This window comes from Pelodiscus sinensis, chromosome 3 (assembly GCF_052426305.1).
Source record: "Pelodiscus sinensis isolate ZL-2025 chromosome 3, ASM5242630v1, whole genome shotgun sequence".
NCBI classification, from domain to species: Eukaryota; Metazoa; Chordata; order Testudines; family Trionychidae; genus Pelodiscus; species Pelodiscus sinensis.
Genome location: NC_143054.1, coordinates 82,795,769 through 82,814,432, shown reverse-complemented (window position 1 = coordinate 82,814,432; position 18,664 = coordinate 82,795,769).

The window sequence follows — 18,664 nt, the reverse complement described above, 5'->3', positions numbered from 1 at the left end:
TATTTTGTGTAATTCCTTTCACTGCAATGTAGTTACACTAGGATTACATTTGGTCTCTGATATCTCCCTGCTTAATCTTGAATACACATGCTGCTCTTCAGCTATCAAGGTAATAGGTGTAGTATAAACCTAGATAGATAGATCTAAATTTTATTAATGAGAAAATCTTGGTATCTGTCTCTTTCCTACTCACACACTTCATAAACTTCTCATGATTCAAATTAAATGTCAAGTTGATAAATTAGTCTCACTTTTCACCCTCCATGAATGGTTGATAGTTTTCTAATGTCAAAGCCATAACACTTAATTTCTTTGACCCTTATAAAACATTCAGGGTTAAATGTTTTGGATAGGTCAGATAAGAAATTGAACTTTTGGGTTTTTATTCAGATTGATACAAGGGCTGTGAGATTCTCTCATCACTAGTTTTCATTCTAGGATGGATTTTTCTCGAGGCCAGATGGACAGAGAGACCCAGACCTATAACACCCTCACTTAGTCAGAAATAGTTCTCTCATTTCTACAATGGATACAAAGAGACAGAAGAAAAAAAGATTAACATACAAATGCTTAAGTACTACTATCAAATGATAACACCGTTCTCAGAGAGTAAACAAATATATATAAAATGTAAAAATGTTCAACGAATATTTTTTTTTAAATTTGAAACCATTTCACATTTGCTATTTCTGTGCCATTTCAGTTTTCTTACTGCAGGTATTTAAATCATATAGTTTTACCAGCACAAATGGTTGTGGAAAACAAATTTCAGGTTGTGTAAAGAATAATCAGTAATAATAAATTATAATATATAAAAGAATAAATAGTGTACATTTTATATTTGTGAATAGCAATACTTGTGCAGTTTGTTTCTACTCAATCATTCCATCAAAACAACAAGTGATTTAAATGGCCAATCAAAACTAAGTAACACAGTGCAAGATTTGAATATTGATAAACAATTCATGGCCCAGTTCTGATCCTGTATTTACTTAAGTGGAGGTAAATAAAGTTTTACACAACAAAGCATTCTGCTCTAATATATTTTGTAAGCAGTAAAGAGGTTAATGTATTGAATAATTCTTCATTTTTAATTGTCAGCTTTTATTAATATAGCCAGATAAATACCATTGATCCAGTCTGATGTAATTAACAAAAACTTCTTACTGCAACATACTTTATCATTTACTGCTTCATGGGCTTTACTCATGAATGCAGAGATAAGATAACACAAACTGTTGTGTTTAGCTAACACGGCTCAAAGCACCTAATTATTATTATTATTATTTTTATTATTATTATTATTAATAAATAATAATAATAATAATAATAATAATAATAAAAAGCCTGTGGAAAAATAAAGCAATATTTCTACTTAACTGGTTTGGAATATGTTTTACACTGTTTGGCTCCGAGCTTACTGGGTGCTTTCAGCAATTCATGAATCAGTAATATTGTAACTGTTCAATGACCATGAACATAATTGTACCTGTTCTTTTTAAAATATTCCACTTTAAATGCACATTCCAGAGTCTAATTTAAACTGCTGTGTCTGTTGGTAAACAGACAAAGGATGTATTTGAAATGGACGAAAATCTAATGCATTGATTCAATTGTGATTATTTTGATGACCACTCCTGAATTACTCTCCTGAAGAATGACACAACACCTTTTTAAAAATTATACTCCACACACTTTACCCACCGGGGAGTGGAACAATTTGTAGCAAAATGTATTTGTACCTGAGAGTCAGAAAAATGACACTGTAGTAATTTAAAAACTGGGTATAGTAGCTTAAAGTGTGTAAATAAATATTTTCAAAACCTTCTGAACTCAGAAGGTATTAAAAATTAGACCAAAACAAAGAAGTCTGAGTCTCTAAAAAAGGAGATATTTAGGCATGTGTCAGGAGTAATTTCATTCATGGAAATATAATCTCACAAACATTAAAAGAAAAAGGTTTCTAAATTTCTAGGGCCAGGTTGTGATGGCTTACAATATGAACTCCTTTTCTAAAGCACTGAGTTGATAAAAATCTAAATTTCAGAGGTCTTTAGTCTCCTTATTGCAGGTATCAAGCTCTCCAGATTCTTGCTGTGTGAAGTTATGCATTTATAGAAATATCGCCATAAAGCCTTTATAAAGGATTTTTCTTAGAGGACTGATTTATAGTTAAATTCCTTTAGTGGGAAAGTGTTTAAATGCTGCTTTTTCAGTGCACTGCAATGTGGAAATCAAAATTCCATTTTTATTAAATTTTCATTTACAGTTAAATTGTTTTCTGAAAAGACAAAGTTCACTGTGGAAAGCATCTGTTTTTGAATTTAACAAAAGGTATGGAGAATTATGATGGATCCATACCACATACAGAGTTTGCCTAAACAATTCAACTTTTTAAAAGACATTACTTTCATAAGTGATTAAGTAATGAACATTCTGAATGCTTTTCTAGATGAACATACAGTATTTTCTTTTGTTGAGAAGTATATTTTATAAGGATCAAATGTCTGAACTGAAGACAAGGAAGAAAGGAAGGAAAGCAAAGCAAAATGTCACCAGGAAGAGTCCAAGTAAAGGGATTGCTTTGCTTCCTTCTCTTGTTTGTTTTTTTTTATATTAAGTAAAGTCTGAAACTCTGCTAAGCACTATGTCGAGTGGGTTGAAAAGCAAATCTTCAAAAAGGTAGGTGGCCACTCATCTATTAAAAAAATAACAAATATATAGTAATTAAAAGCAGATTTTTTAGTAGCCAGAAATTTTGAACAATGAAAGATATTTCAGTCATAGCAATCAAAATCTATGTTTAGCAGAATGTGAATCAGAATTTGCTTGAAATTGGTCTCGTTGCCATTCATAGGTTCTGTTTGTACTAACAACATTGAAGAGAGCTTTTAATGTCACTGGGATATTGTTTATTCCCAACCAGATGTGCAGCTTCTTTATCAAACTTTTCCTAACAGTGAAAAATGGTGACATTGTTATGAATTAATTTACATATTGTTGTCCACTGATAAAAGGAAGGAATTATTTTAAAAAGTTCAGTCCATGATGTCATATTTCAAGCCTAGACACTAAAATTATGGTTGTTTCTATAAACAACCATCACAAGACACTATTTTGGATAAACATAAGAATGGTCATACTCAGTCAGACCAATAGTAACATCACACAGTGGCAAGCACTAGATGTTTCAGAGGGAGTGAACACAACAGGGCAATTATTGAGTGATTCAGGTAGTCAGAGGCAGGGAACACACAGAGCATGATTTTCCATACCTGGCCATCTTGGCTAATAGTCACTGTTGGGCATATCCACCATGAACTGATCTAATTCTTTTTTAACTCAAATATAGCTTGGGCCTTCACAACACAATGATGAGTTGCAGAGGTTGACTGTGCACTGTGTGAAGTACTACCTTTTTTTTGCTTTAAAACAGGTTTTTTTTTTTTGGTATTATGCTAAGGAATAAATAATGCTTATTCACTTTTCCACACCCTTCATGGTGGTATAGGCCTAAATTATATCTCCTATTTGTCTCTTTTCCAAGCTGAAAAGCCCCATCTTTTAAATTTTTCCTCTTCTTGAAGTGGTTCCTTCCCTTTAATTAATTTTGTTGCCTTTCTTTGTAGTTTCCCAGTTTTAAGGTAGCTTTCTTTTTAAAACCAGAACTACATGATATAACAATGTGTGACATACCTTGAATTTATATTGTGGCAATATGACACTATATTTACTGCCTTTTTGGCTACTCCTTTCCTAATTGTTCCTAAATATTTGTTGAGGGAGCGGGGGAAAGGGAGTGTGTGTGTCTGTCTGTCTGTAACTTTTGGGGGACTAGTGCCAAATTGCTTTTCTTATGATTAGTGGTGACATGTAGTCAGACTTGATCAGAGTCTGAAACTAAAACTTATTGATTGTCCCTTAACATCTACTATTTTATCCCTCATTTTCACATGTGCCCATTTTCACTTTAGCAATCTACAGAGAAGAAACAACACTTCCATGATCATAATACTCAAGTTTAAGCTACCCACCATTAAGATCTAACTCCTACACAAAGGCAGAGGGATAATGCAGGGAATTAAGATGAATTTAATTTATAACCTTAAAGTGGGACCATCAAGGCTTGCTTATTTATACTGTTAGAAAACTTGGGAACAAGTTCACCCCTAGCATGGTGCTACAAAAGTTACCCCTTCTAGAGAACAAGACTGTACTCTGTGATAATTGTTACCAAGTCCATGGGGTTCCTATATGTCAGCATGGCTGTTCTGAGGATTAGCTCTGCCAGTTAACATCTTTTCCTGCAGGTGCTCACTCCCTCATTGCCTCTGTTGGGACTTAACTGCTCCTTTTTGTAGCTTGAGCTTATGGCCAGATCACTGTAGTTTTTTCATTCCAGGTTGTGTGTTCTCTGTACCAGCTGGCATAAGCACTCTTTCAATTCAGTACACCCTCTACCCACTCTTCCCCCTTTCGTGCCACTTCCCTAGTGGCTGGTCAGGGAAATCAGACCCACCTTCTCCTCCAGGTCCCAGCCCAGGGACCCTACTGCAAGCAGCTAGGTCTGCACCAGTCTCACACCTTGCTGAGGTTTCCCTAAACTACTTCCTCCGAGCAACCAGAAGGCTCCTTCCTCCTTCCTCCCCTCTAGCCCAAGTTCTCTTCTCTCACGAGCCTCAAACAGTGACTCCACCCTCCCTCAGTTACCTATTTACAAACTCTGCCTATTACTATCCTGCTGAGCTCATCCTTTAATTAGTCCTCTTGCTCCCTGTCTCCTCCTCCAGGTGCAGCCTAAAGTGGTTAATTGGCCCAACTAGCTATCTTAACCATTTCAATGTTAGTTGAACATCCCATCATACCCTGATTATCCCATGTGGAATTGAGCTATAGACTCTAATAGGGATGAAAGCAATAGAGTTCTATCAAAATTAAATAGTGTCCCATAGAAATTATACTAAAAGCAGACTGAATTCAATATGAAATTATCTCCTTTCTTTAGAATTTTCCTATAATCTGTAATGGAAAAATATTCCTATACAATAACATAGGTTGGATTTAAATATCCAGAGATTTTTATACAACTCTGTAGGACTCTCCACAAAGAAATTAAATTTGCCCTGGATATTCCATAGCCACAAAATAGTTCATAGCAATACTACTTTGCAACTATCCTTCATCCCTGAGCTTCTTACTGTAATGTACAGCTTCCTGATGTGATTGCTGAAATGAGTCCAGATAAGACTAAACTGCTATAACATAGGTGCAAAGAGCTATTATACAATCAATATTTTTGTAACAAGTGAACCTTTTGCAATCCAAAACTACTGTTATACTTGGATGGATGCATTATGTGTTACCCTCTCTAAAAAAGGGGATAACATGGATTGTGAAAACTATTGTGGTATCTCTCTTCTTGCTGCTTCAGGCAAAATTCTGGCACAGGTCCTTGCAACCTATTTTCTGCCCGTCAGAAGAAATTTTACTAGAGTCACAGAATGGCTTCCAACCAGGTCACGGAATTGTGGATATGATCTTAATTGCACGGCAGCTGCAAGGAAAAGTATTGGGAGCAAAACTGACCACTGTACATGGTTTTTATTGCTCTAACTAAAGCCTTTGACTCAGTGAATTGCTGTGCCGCTTGGACTGTATTTTCCAAGATTGAATGTCCTGATCAGTAGTTCAGTGTGCTAAAGTTGGTTCATGACAGCATGAAAGCGACTGTCTGGGCAGAACTGGCTTCCAGAGTGACCCTTTCAAAGTACAAACAGGAGTCAAACAGGGCTGTGTCATCACCCCAACCATGTTTGTGGTCTTTATTGCTGTCATTTTTTACCTAATTGTTGGGAAGCTCCCAGATGGTGTTGAAATCATCCATAGTATGGATGGAAAATTGTTTAGGCTTAGCAGGTTGAAAGCTAAGAATAAGATTTACCTAAAGCCATGCTGGAAAAAGATGGCAATGATTAACAGTGAGTATAACCAGCCAATGAGGGAGGAAGACTGCCATCTCCACACAGAGTCATTCAAGCAGCTGCTTCACATGATAACAAGGAAGACAAATAGGCCAGTCCATCCCAGTGTGTTCCAATGGCTTCTCCTCCAAGCTACCGCATCCTGTAGCCACTGAGACAATTCTGGGTGGGACACGAGTCTAGCTATGTACTCTATGGGTGCGTCTTCCTAGCACCCTAAACTCAAAATAAGATACTCAAATTGCATCTTATTTCACTGTATTTCGAAGTAGCATATTTTAAAATTTGGTGCATCTACACAGTGCCAAATTTTGAATACGCACTATTTCAACACATCCCTTAACCCTTGCTGAAAGAGGATTACAGGGATGCCAAAATACCACGCCCGTTATTTTGAAAAACATTTTGAAATAATGGGTGTGTTTAAAAGACACAGGGCAGCTGTTTCAGGATACCTCCTGTATCCTGAAATAGCCCCACTGTCTAGATGTACCCTATGGATGCAAGTACACATGGGCAGAAATACCCACTGCACTTGATTGCCATTTATCCACGAGGGAGGAAAAGCAGGTACACTGAAAATTACTTTACATGGGACATTAAAGTTCTTAGGGCTTATTTTTTATTTGTTTTTTATTGCACTTTGATTTGTGTGCACTTTCTTTAGATTATGGCAGCTGCACTACCCTTGTGATTTTTAATAACTTATTTTGATGTTCAGACCTATTGGCTACGTCTACACTGGCCCCTTTTCCGGAAGGGGCATGTAAATTTCACGAGTCGTCGTAGGGAAATCCGCGGGGGGATTTAAATATCCCCCGCGGCATTTAAATAAAAATGTCCGCCGCTTTTTTCCGGCTTTTAAAAAAGCCGGAAAAGAGCGTCTACACTGGCCCCGATCCTCCGGAAAAAGTGCCCTTTTCCGGAGGCTCTTATTCCTACTTCAAAGTGCCCTTCAAAGTAGGAATAAGAGCCTCCGGAAAAGGGCACTTTTTCCGGAGGATCGGGGCCAGTCTAGACGCTCTTTTCCGGCTTTTTTAAAAGCCGGAAAAAAGCGGCGGACATTTTTATTTAAATGCCGCGGGGGATATTTAAATCCCCCGCGGATTTCCCTACGACGACTGGTGAAATTTACATGCCCCTTCCGGAAAAGGGGCCAGTGTAGACGTAGCCATTGTGTTTAAATAGGGAAACCAGATAGGCAGGCACTTTAAAGCAAAGATTTTAATAATGCCTTGGGTTTACAATTATCTCACAGGTCACTTGGTACAGTGCACTACCACTGTGCTCACTGTATTCCTTCTTATTACCTCTTTCAAGCTAAGGATGTGGGCACTTATAGCATCACTTCCCTTGTTCACTTAGACCCAGGTGAACTTTCTCGCTGCCTGTATAGGGCCTGTAAATCAGCAGAGGTATCAGTCCACTGAAGGTAAAAAGTACTTTCCCTTATGCTCACATGTGATGTGCAGCGCGCAGCAAGCTCTAATAATGTAAATCATATTATGCCCATTGGGATCCAGACTGTTTTGTAGGAAGTACCATCTTACCTTTAGTTTTCCAAATGCACGTTCCAGCACCAGCCTGCAACTGCTTTTTGTTTAAATCATCCTTTTTCTCTCTGATGCCCCTAGAAGGTGGGGTTTCATGAGTCACGGCAATGGAGGATAAGTTGAGTCTCCCAAAATAACAATGGACACAGGTACTCTTGACATTTCTATTAATGAGTCAGCATAAAGTACCAGCTTGTCCAAATACAAAAAACACGAAATGTCTGGAATATGCTGGCACCCTGCTGGGATATCCCACATTAGGGTTGCAACTCTCCCACTATGGTCACCCAAGGCCTGTATAATGAGCAAGTAGTATCCTTTCTGGTTGATGTATTTATGTGCACATGCAGGTGGAGGGAGGAGAAGACAATAGGCACATATGTGCCATAGATGGCCCCAGCAGTTTGTGAACACCATTCACACAAAGCCTGCTATTTTGGGTCATCACCACAACACTGAAAATTGAATAGCCAAACTAAACTAAATAGCCAACAACTGAAAGCAGTTGAGGTAGCCAGCTTCCAATTAGTAATAGCCACCTGCTTCAAGACTCGTATTGTCTCTCTCATCTGTGTGCCTTGGGGCAGAAGAGGTGAGGCTAGCTCCTCCCAAAGCTCCAGGGATGTGTTCTTTCTCATGCTGAAGTTTTGGACCCTCTGCTGGTCATCCCAGGTCTGTATAATGATGTAGTCCTGCTGTACCATGTTTGTGGTCCTCCTGCAGAACTACCAGTCAGTAGGCGGGGATTCCACAGCTCTTAACACTCGCTTCAGCCATCTCTATTCTCTCATGTCTATAGACAGCCTGTGTGATCTCCTCAGCATGACATGCCACCATCTTCTCAAGGCAAGAAGCCTCTGCTGAAATGCCCTCCACCATCCTTATTCCCTGCATCTGTCTCCTGGAGCCAAAATGAGATGCATTAATGCTATCAGTTGCCATACACCGTTACAATCTGGAGTTGGATCCATGCCTTGTCCTGGAACAAAGACTGTGGACATAAATCAAGCATCTTGAGCCAGAAATTGTTTGCTTTACTGAGTCCCTGGATTGAAACTACTTATACAATTTATACACAGGGGCCTGGACATGTTCTCCTACAATACATTGCAAAGCAATTCATAGAGCAGCACAACTTAGTGCAGTACAAAGAACCACGGAAGTCCTCCTCACATAGGCAAGTATGACATCCAGTGGGGATGCAGTAACCCAAGTATAGTTTGCAGTATGGTTAGACCAACCTTACAGCTCAGAACTGAAGTGAAGATTTGAGCCAGATGTTTCGAAACCTTGTGTGGTGTTGCTGAAATATAACAGTTAGTGATTCTAGCAGCTATCCAGTATTCAGACCAACAGAAAAGCAAGGGAAAAATGGAATGCAGAAAATTAAAAGTCATAATATATTTGGCTCTTTTCCTATCTAATAATACTGCAAATGAAAAGACAAACACCAGTATTTAATAAAGAAAAAAGACAACAGTTACTTGTAAGAGTCCAGCTGTGGAGCCTTGGTTACGCTTTCAGGCACATTTTGTGCAAAGTAAGTGAAACTGAAAGCTTATAATAAAAAAAAATCAGTGATCTGCAGGGTTTCATAGCTTGTTTTGCAGATCAGAGAGGCTTGCTAAGACCACACTTGGCCCTGACACAGATGAGAAACCAAAGTGAAAGCAGGAGAAAATTTGCTTACAGACTATAGATTTCATTGTCTAAAGCAAAGCTGCCCTCGATTTGCTTCAATCATTGTAACAATCAGTCCAGCCAACTGTTTACATGTTCTCCATTGTGTTAGCGTTGGCTAGGAAATGGCAGGCTCAATGTGATTTTCTTTCTGTCTGCACCCTGGGGAGCTGTGGGACTTCACACACTTGACAGACAGACAGACTGGCCATCTCTTTCAAAGAATCAGGAGAGTGGCTTGCTTGTTAAGCTATTCCATTGTGGCACAGAACCCAGGAGCATATGTGGCTTAAACCATGGTACACTGCACTGTTTGGATCCCAGGGAAGAACAAGAAATTGGTAGGGAATTGAGGGACGAGACTGCTCCAGGAATTTAGTACATTGCAGTGTCTGAAATATTAAGTCTATTGCTAACCACTTGTGTCTCAATTATCTCTAAGTAGCCTTCTCCTGGTGCTCAAATGAAAAGCGAATCAAAATATATTTGACAATTGAAAAGAATTTAAGGTGGGGAGAAATCCCAAGCTTTTCTAAGTGATACAGTAAACTTCTGATAATCCGGCACCTTTAGGACCCAAGGGGTACTGGATTATCAGATATGCCGGACTATCGCAAGGGGGGGCTATGAGGGGTCTGAGGTGAGGTGTGGTGGGGGGGATACCACCCTAGACTCCTCATAGCCCCCCCCCCTTCCAATAGTCCGGCTCTGCCCCAGGTGTCCCCGATTCAGCCGCTGCTGGTCAGTTTCAGCAGCGACTGAATCGGGGACGCCTGCAGCAGAGCAGCTGGAGTGCTACCACGTTGGTCCGGTAGTGCCGCCCCATGGCGCTGCTAGACCAACCCGTCAGCACCCCAGCTGCTCTTGGGGATGCCTGGAACAGAGCAGCTGGGGTGCTGCCAGGTTGGTCCCATAGCGCCGAGGGGCAGAGCTACCGGACCAATCTGATAGCACCCCAGCAGCTCTGTCCCCGGCTTCCCCGATTCAGCTGCTGGTCAGTTTCAGCAGCGGCTGAATTGGGGAAGCCAGGCGCAGAGCAGCTCCAATTGTCCGGCTGCCCGGAGCACTTCCGGGTTCCTGATGGTGCCAGACCATCAGGAGTGCCAGAGCATTGGATGCCGGACCAATGGAGTTTTACTGTATTTAAATAGTTGTTCTCTTCCTTTACCAAAAGACCTCAGTTCATGTAATCAATGTCATACCAATGCTGTCACAATTGTGAACATCAGACACTCTCCTGGGAGAGGACCTGAATTGAAATATTGTCAGGATGAAGCAATAGGCCAATGAAACAGAAATCAACATCCAAAATAGTCTTAATGGGTTAGGATTAAGAGATCTTTTTCTCCCCTTTGCCTTCCTTGGCTTTGTTAAAACAATGAGGAGTCCTGGGGCACCTTAAAGACTAATAGATTTATTTGGTCATGAGCAAAAATCCACTTAATCAGATGCATGGAATGTATTTGCACTTCATGCATCTGCCAAAGTGGGTTTTTGCCCACAAAATCTTATGCCCAAATACATTTTTTAGTCTTGAAAGTGCCACAGGACACCTTATTGTTTCTGCAGCTAGAGACTAACATGGCTACCCTCTCCGATACTCGACTTCATTGTAATTCATGAGATTCGACCACATCTTGTACATCAGTTGCCTAACTTGGAATTTAACATCTCTTGAGTTACACAACTGCACTTTCTGTTCAGCATGTTAGACTTGTAAGTTCTCAATGGAGTAAGGCACAGCTTAAAATGAATGCAAAACTTGCAACAAATATTTCTCATGAGGTGAACTTCAACACTGCTCATTCTTAATGCAAAATTGGGTTAGGCAGCACTTATCAATCAGCTACTCTGATCCACTCATTTCACGTGTTAAGAATATAGAGTGTTAGTTCAGCCCACAGGAGAATTCCCAGAGAACAGACAGGGAATAATAGTTGTTTTTTTTTAAGTTAAAGTCTGAAATTTAATTTTTACTATATAGAAAAGATAATTCTTGTTAGCTGGAACTACACAATAAGATTTAGTCAGCTACAAAAGAAAATCAGTATTAGTCCATATTCCAAATATTTATTTTCTCTCTGTTTCTCCTTCTATATGCAGCGGAATGCTGGAAATACCCAGTGATAACTAGTAAATAAATGTTAACTGAGAACAGTCTTTCCAACTATTTCCACCAATTCTACATGCTAGGAATTATATGCTTTCTCACCCTCAAAGATGCACACTTCTGTTTAAAGCAATCTGGTGAAATGTGATGACTGATCTACAGACTGCACCTTTGAGGGACTGAGTGGCCAGCCAAACAAAACACAAAGAAATATATGGTTAAAAATAGAGAAGTAGGAACAGAGCTATCAAAAGTATGAATCCTCCAGTGAAACAACATACCAAGAATTAAAATTTAATAAGGTAGAAAGCAAAGTAAGCATTTTACACCTCTATTAAATTCTCCTTGTAGGCTTTCTTTGCAAATACAGAAAAGATGGGAATTCGGCCCCCTTTACACAGACCGTTAAAGTTTTGTAGGTTGTGATTTATTTACACAGGTCTGACGAATGGCTTGAAATGAAATAGCTGCAAAAGGGAAATGATAAATTATCTAAAGTATAATGCAGTTTAAAACCTAAACATGTGTTTATAGTTGCTTTTTTTGGCTTGGTGCCAAGGGGGCATTTTACTTAGCAAGGTATATTAGTATGTTTTATATAAAAATAAAAGGCTCCAGAAATAATAAAGATAGTATGGGAAGAATTCTCTTTTGCCATATTACTGGGACCTACCAGGGACCAGATTTCTTAAAGAATTTACACACTGTTGTTATTAAAATGTCAGTTTTTAATACAAAGAAATGTTCTTTAAAGACGAGTTATGTAGCATATAATCTCGTCACCTAGTTGAGGTGCAGTTTCTCACCATGTGAGCTCACTACTGCTTAGAACAATTAGTTCTGGGATACACTCGTGAAGATGCTACACTCAACTTGTTCCAAGGTAGCACATGAGATTTGGCTCAAGCAGAAAACAATAGTTGAGCCACTAAGAAAAACTGTACACAATAGAGTTCATTTTAAGATCCACGGGAAGAGGAAAGTCACCTCAAATTATCATGATGACCCTCTGGCAGGGACTTCAAAACAAATGAGGAAAATGCCTTAAATTCAAAAGTAAAGAAATGGCCATACTTACATTTGCTGTACATGCTACTTAAAGAAACAATAATAGAGTCTCTAAAGGAGCACAAAGGTAAACTGGAAGGCAATAAACAAATGACTAAATGGCAGATATCAAAAGGCTGTCTGCACCAAACCCAGGTCCTTCAGAAAATAGATATGAAGCCCTAGTGAAGCCAGTAACACAGAGCATCAGCTACATAAGGCAAAAGAAGTGATCAGGAAGGCTGAGATGGAAACTGGTGTGCAAATAGTTAATGGCATAAAAATAAACAACAAATTATTTAAATACAGCAGAAGAAAAGAGACTGTGAAAGAATGAGAGTGTCCGTTGGCCCACCACAGGTGAAAGGGAACAATTAAAGAAGATAAAGACGTCATTCTGAAAAAACTTAAAACAATAATGGCCCTATAGGACCTTAGAGACTAACAAAAATATATAAATAGTATCATGAGCTTTGTGGGCAAAACCCACTTCTTCAAATGACAAATATGGAGCAAGGGGCACAGATTTTGAAATATAAAAAGAAAGGGAGAGGGGGAGGAGAAAGAAAGAAAAAGAACTGTCAATTAACGTGTCCTTGCTAAATGAGGCTAAGGCTATGTCTACACTTGTGGCTTCTTGTGCAAATATGGCAGTTCTTGCACAAGAATCCGCAGAGCGTCTACACTGCCCACCCACTCTTGCGCAAGGAAATTTACAGTACGGCGTGGTAAGAGAGGGCTCCTTGCGTAAGAGCTACACTCTTTTTTAACAGGTATAAGCCCTCTTGCACAGGAGCTCTTGCACAAGAGGGCAGTGTGGACACTCGGCAGAGATTTCTTGCACAAGAAAGCCCTATGGCTAAAATGGCCATCGGAGCTTTCTTGCACAAGAGAGCATCCACGCTGCCATGGGCGCTCTTGTGCAAAAGCAAAGCGTGCACATGGCAGTGTGGATGTTTTCTTGCGCAAGACTTCTTGCACAAGAACCCTTGCACAAGATGTACTTGCGCAAGAAGACGCAAGTGTAGACATAGCCTAACAGAGTAGGCTGTAAGTGCCTGATACTTAGCTTTTCATGTCATTTGGGTGTTGAATATAACAGCCCATCTAGTTCATGTCTTTGTTCAGGCCATGCAAGATAGTATCAAATTTGCATATGGAGATGAATTCTGCAGATTCTATCTCTAGTTGATTCCTAAAATTGCTTTGTAACAGAATAGCCCCTTTAAATCCATTAGTGAGTGCCTGGGCAAGTTAAAATGTTCCTCAACAGGTTTCTGAGTGTTACCATTTTGAATATCTGATTTGTGCCCATTAATCCTAAGATTAGTGGACTAGTCCAGGCTAAAGTTGATGGTGGGGTGGAAGTTGTTGAAATCCCTGTGGAATTCTTCAAGGGTCTCCTTTCCATGGGTCCATATGATGAAGATGTTGTTAATGTAGTGTAAGTAGAATAAGAGTGATAGGGGGCAAGAGCTGAGGAAACATTGTCTGAAGTCAGCCATAAAGATGTTGGCTTACTGTGAGGCCATGCAGGTGCTCATAGCTGTGATGCTGTCATGAAGATACAAATTGTCCCCAAATTGGAAATAGTTGTGGGTGAGAACAAAATATTGCTTTGAAACACTACATAGCTGTTAGCCACACGGCTGTGTCAACACAGCCCTGTTACTAAAAATCAGGCAGCATAAACACTAGGACTACATCTACACTGGCAGCTTGTGGCTCAATAACTCTTTTGCAGAAGAGTTCTTGTGCAAAAACTCTTCCAGAAGAGAGCGTCTACACTGGCATGTGCTTTGCGCAAGAGCATCTGTGCCAGTGTAGACGCTCTCTTGTGCAAGAAAGCTCTGATGGCCATTTAACCATAGGGCTTTCTTGTGCAAGCAATTCATGTTGCCTGTCTACACTGGCCTCTTGCACAAGAACAGTTGCGCAAGAGGGCTTATTCCTGAGCGGGAGCATCATAGTTCTTGTGCAAGAAGCTCTGATTTTATACAGAAGAATGTCAGTTTACTTGTGCAAGAACACACAGCCAGTGTAGACAGGCAGCAAGTTTTTGCGCAAGAGCGGCCGCTTTGGTGCAAGATCGCGCCAGTGAAGACACAGCCTATTTGTTGGCAGTTTTGCAGCTAAAAACTTTCACCCCTACGAGTGGCATTTGTACATTTACACTGGTACTTGCTCTGGCAAAGCTTTTTTTTTGTTTGGGCTGGGGGTTAAGAACCTGTGAATGACATAAGCTTTGTCACTCAATTACCAGTGTAGACAAAGCCTAAATGGTGTATATCTATCTATCTATCTGATATCTATCTATCTATCTATCTTAGTCTTTAACATAGAAGGTGTTGGTGACATACTTACCCTGGACGTACTCTTTTCTAGTAATAAAGAGGAAGTACTATCAAATACTGAGGCACCAAAAGAAGAGATGGAGAGGGCAAACTGATAAATTCAGAAGCAACCAGTCACCAGGCCCAGATTTCTGAGAGGGACTTAAAATATAGCTTCTGAACTGCTAATACGAGCATTTGCACAGTTAGCTACTACCCCAGAGGATTATGGGGTAACAAATATTTTGCCTGTATTAAAGAAACCAATCCTGACCAGAGGTAACCCTTTCTGAACTGGCCAACCAGTTTTGAAGAGGCTACTTAGATTGGTCACCTGGATCTAACACTTTAGGAAACAAAGAAATGAAGCCATAAGGGAGCAGGTCTGCTGACAAGGGGGCAAAGGAGGCAATTGTCCTGGGGCCTGGAGCCCTAGGCCTTTTAAATTGCTGCCGGAGTATCACATGGTATGCTCTGGGCAGCACTGGGGGCTGCTTGGAACAGGCGTGGTGTTCTCCTGTGTGTGCTGAGGGCTGCTTAGCCCCAGCAGCTCCCCTTCCATGTGAGGCCCTGCCACTTCACGGGGTGCATAGTAGGCCTCTCTCTCCTGTCAGGAAAACTGATTTTAAAACATTATTTGTTATATCTTCAAGTTGTTGCCCATTATCTGTTAATCAGTGCTTTCTTAATGAGCTTTCACTCTTAGCAGGAACTTCTTCTGTTATCAGTTACTGTTCAGTTCTTCTGTTCCATTCTCCTAGTCATATGATTTCCTAGTTTCTGTTAGGCAGCTTTTACTTCTCAGTCTCATCATGGTGTTCACTGAACTCATGCTAATGGCACTTTATAAAGCCATGCATAGCTAAAGTCAGCGCATAACAATTGGTTTCCATATTTTAAAATTAAAATTACATCTGGGCTATTAACAGCTTATAGCTAAAGTAATTTTCTGCACCATAAAGAGGGCAGCAATTGAGAATGCACATTTTTAGTGTGGACGTGCATGATAATGGTACTCTCTATGACTCAATATGTACAAAAGAGATCCACGTGGCCAGATAAATCTGTGCTTGCTTTTACATGTGTGCCTGGAAAAGGCTATTGAGGGTGGGCAGGGAGCATACTGATAATATTCACCTTAACAGTGTTCACCTTAACATTAGGAGGGAGCCAGACCTACTGGCAGGTGAAAGAGAAAGGGGGCAGCTGCCCCAGAGGCCAGCAATTTAGAAGGTGCCAGGGCTCCCAGCCATTATGCAGAAGCTGTGGGCTTTTTAAAATCATTGCTTTAGCCCATGGTTGTACAGTCCAGACAGCACAGAAGGGCTAGTGAGGGCAGGTTAGCCCCCAGCCTGCCCCTTCTGTTCAAGGACCCAGAGGCACTTTTTTACCTTTCCCAGGGGTCCCAGCATTTCTGTCTTCAGCCCTGGAAGAATGATAATGTTTCCCCAACGCCCCATACAGAGACGCATCCATACAGAGAGAAAAGTGGGGACCAAAGACAGCCCAATAGCATCAAGCTTTTTACCTTCACATCAACCAAGTTCTCATTATAAAGAATATTGGAGTATTGCTAAGTTCAAGCCATGCTCCAAAGTTCGATTCCCAATTCCTTCCCAACATTTTTGTTCAGGGAAGTAAGATGAGAGGTATAGCAAGAGAAGGAAGAAAGGATTGGGACAGACAGAAATAATGGAGAGAGAGCAAAGTGGGCATACGAAGATTGCCAGGAGAGATAGGTGTTCCTGAGCATACAGAAAATCTCATCCCTCCTGCCCCCGGGCCTATCTACCAGAAGGAATCCCCATTTTAAATGATATCAAGTCTCCTGATCTGAAGCACAAACATAAACTAGCTAATGTATTTTCTTTTTAAAACCCAAATGATGTTGGTATTTGCAAAGTGGTTTGTTCTGGCCAGGTCCGATTAAATTTCCTGTGAGCATCACAGGGAATATCATGTGCTATGGTAGAAAAGGCAGCTCTCTACCACTATTTTTTAATCTGGGCATTCTGTTAGGGTACGTCTAGACTACATGGCTCCGTCGACGGAGCCATGTAGATTTGTTGTTTTGGCAAAGGCAAATGAAGCCGCGATTTAAATGATCGCGGCTTCATTTACATTTACATGGCTGCCGCGCTGAGCCGACAAACAGCTGATTAGCTGTTTGTTGGCTCGCGCGCTAGTCTGGACGTTCTCCCTGTTGACATCAAAGCCCTTTGTCGGCAGCCCCGGTAAACCTCATTCCACGAGGAATAACGGGGCTGCCGACAAAGGGCTTTGATGTCGGCAGGGGAGCGTCCAGACTAGCGCGCGAGCCGACAAACAGCTGATTAGCTGTTTGTCGGCTCAGCGCGGCAGCCATGTAAATGTAAATGAAGCCGCGATCATTTAAATCGCGGCTTCATTTGCCTTTGCCAAAACAACAAATCTACATGCCGACAGAGGTATGTAGTCTAGACACAGCCTTACAGTTGTGGGTGTACACATAGAAGTTCATACCTCATGCTTGTTTAATCTAAGCATTCAAAAATAGATAAAAAGCAGAACCCTTCTTATGGGCACCCCAGATTTAGTCATATTTGAAGCAACAGTGTCATGAATGATAAAATCAGGCCCCTCTCTCTCCAAGTGTACATGTAAATTGAATTACAACAATACAAACCTCCTACAAGTATGGGCTGATCTTTCACCAGTTTAATGGCAGTACACTATTAGCCGGAGGGCAGGAGGTCTCCAGGTTATCCTCCTCTTACCCCAGTTCCCTGAATTGATTTTTGTAACAGATCTCACTGCATCTCATGAAGTTACTTACACTCTCCGTTTTTCCATTTTCCCATAAGGTGATACAGCTTACAGCTATGGTGCAATATCTCCTGTCCCTAACAAGGCAGGTTCTGCTGTGCTCTGCCTAAGACTGGTTCTGCTACTAATAATTTCATTTTTGTAAGTATTAACCATGCACTTCACAGTTTTAGAAACTGAATGAGTAAAGATCCAGGAGCAAGATGTCTGTTTTTGTTTTGATCTCTCTTTCTAGATTCTTATCTGTACCCACCACAGAATATCTGATCCTAAAGTCAAGTCTGTGATAATGTTAACTTTTATTATTGGTGGGGTAATTTTTCCAACTCCCATTTTTAATGGAAAAAAAATCTAGCAATACTTAATTTTGAAGGTTTCTAAAATAGCTGTGTGCATTGCTTTTAAGCCTGCATCCACAGTAAATAACATAGAAATAAATTGATACGTTTGAAACATTCTTGACATCAAATTACAATAAATACTCATCAGATGGGATGCTTTTCTAAAGCGTATCCAAATGAAATAGACAAGAGACATCCTTAAATCACAGATGTGGGTAGTTTTATCACATTACTCTAACTTTACATTTCCTGCCTTTATTTTGCTCACCTCAGCAACATTACATTATTTTTATTTTATTATTTATTTTGCATTTAGTAACAGCTTATCCCTTCAACAAATAGACGATTGTGAGTTTATGTGGGTCAACATCTTCCTCTGCAATCTTAACATTTTTCTGAGCATCCAGTCAATTTTTTGAGCTTATAGTCATCTGGTCTTCATTGTTGCCACCCAAGGGATAAGAAGTTTACTCCATAAACAGTCCCAGAGACTCTGAAAATCAACATGTGCAGCATTAGCTGGACTGCCCTTCCCTGGAAACTTGATTTGTAACAATGAATAAAAGTGGTATCTTTATTTAATGCTAAGAGATTTCTTGCCTATTTTGAAGTCCTGAGCTAGATAGATCAGCTCCATAATATTTCACTCCTCCATGCATGGGGCTCGAGGAAGTGTACAATGCACTGCTGAAGTGAGATCAAGCTGAGGAGAATAACATCATGTTTGGAGAGAGACCAGATACCTGAAATAATTTCAGAAGAGTACTTAGCTAACCTAGTTCATGGGTGACAGAAACAAAGCAATAGTTTACAC